Source organism: Rattus norvegicus, chromosome 3, assembly GCF_021556685.1.
Source record: "Rattus norvegicus strain SHRSP/BbbUtx chromosome 3, alternate assembly SHRSP_T2T, whole genome shotgun sequence".
NCBI lineage: Eukaryota > Metazoa > Chordata > Mammalia > Rodentia > Muridae > Rattus > Rattus norvegicus.
Window position 1 is genome coordinate 90,225,634 of NC_141536.1, and position 1,503 is coordinate 90,227,136.

Below are 1,503 nucleotides of genomic sequence, written 5' to 3' on the forward strand. Positions count from 1 at the left end.
ACAATCAAACAGTTGAAGGAATTAAAAATGGAAATAGAAGCAATCAAGAAAGAACACATGGAAACAACCCTGGATATAGAAAACCAAAAGAAGAGACAAGGAGCTGTAGATACAAGCTTCACCAACAGAATACAAGAGATGGAATAGAGAATCTCAGGAGCAGAAGATTCCATAGAAATCATTGACTCAAATGTCAAAGATCATGTAAAGCAGAAAAAGCTACTGGTCCAAAACATACAGGAAATCCAGGACTCAATGAGAAGATCAAACCTAAGGATAATAGGTATAGAAGAGAGTGAAGACTCCCAGCTCAAAGGACCAGTAAATATCTTCAACAAAATCATAGAAGAAAACTTCCCTAACCTAAAAAAAGAGATACCCATAGACATACAAGAAGCCTACAGAACTCCAAATAGATTGGACCAGAAAAGAAACACCTCCCGTCACATAATTGTCAAAACACCAAACGCACAAAATAAAGAAAGAATATTAAAAGCAGTAAGGGAAAAAGGTCAAGTAACATATAAAGGGAGACCTATCAGAATCACACCAGACTTCTCGCCAGAAACTATGAAGGCCAGAAGATCCTGGACTGATGTCATACAGACCCTAAGAGAACACAAATGCCAGCCCAGGTTACTGTATCCAGCAAAACTCTCAATTAACATTGATGGAGAAACCAAGATATTCCATGACAAAACCAAATTTACACAATATCTTTCCACAAATCCAGCACTACAAAGGATAATAAATGGTAAAGCCCAACATAAGGAGGCAAGCTATACCCTAGAAGAAGCAAGAAACTAATCGTCTTGGCAACAAAACAAAGAGAATGAAAGCACACAAACATAACCTCACATCCAAATATGAATATAAAGGGAAACAATAATCACTATTCCTTAATATCTCTCAATATCAATGGCCTCAACTCCCCAATAAAAAGACATAGATTAACAAATAGATACGCAATGAGGACCCTGCATTCTGCTGCCTACAGGAAACACACCTCAGAGACAAAGACAGACACTACCTCAGAGTGAAAGGCTGGAAAACAACTTTCCAAGCAAATGGTCAGAAGAAGCAAGCTGGAGTAGCCATTCTAATATCAAATAAAATCAATTTCCAACTAAAAGTCATCAAAAAAGATAAGGAAGGACACTTCATAGTCATCAAAGGAAAAATCCACCAAGATGAACTCTCAATCCTAAATATCTATGCCCCAAATACAAGGGCACCTACATACGTAAAAGAAACCTTACTAAAGCTCAAAACACACATTGCACCTCACACAATAATAGTGGGAGATTTCAACACCCCACTCTCATCAATGGACAGATCATGGAAACAGAAATTAAACAGTGATGTCGACAGACTAAGAGAAGTCATGAGCCAAATGGACTTAACGGATATTTATAGAACATTCTATCCTAAAGCAAAAGGATATACCTTCTTCTCAGCTCCTCATGGTACTTTCTCCAAAATTGACCATATAATTGGTCAAAA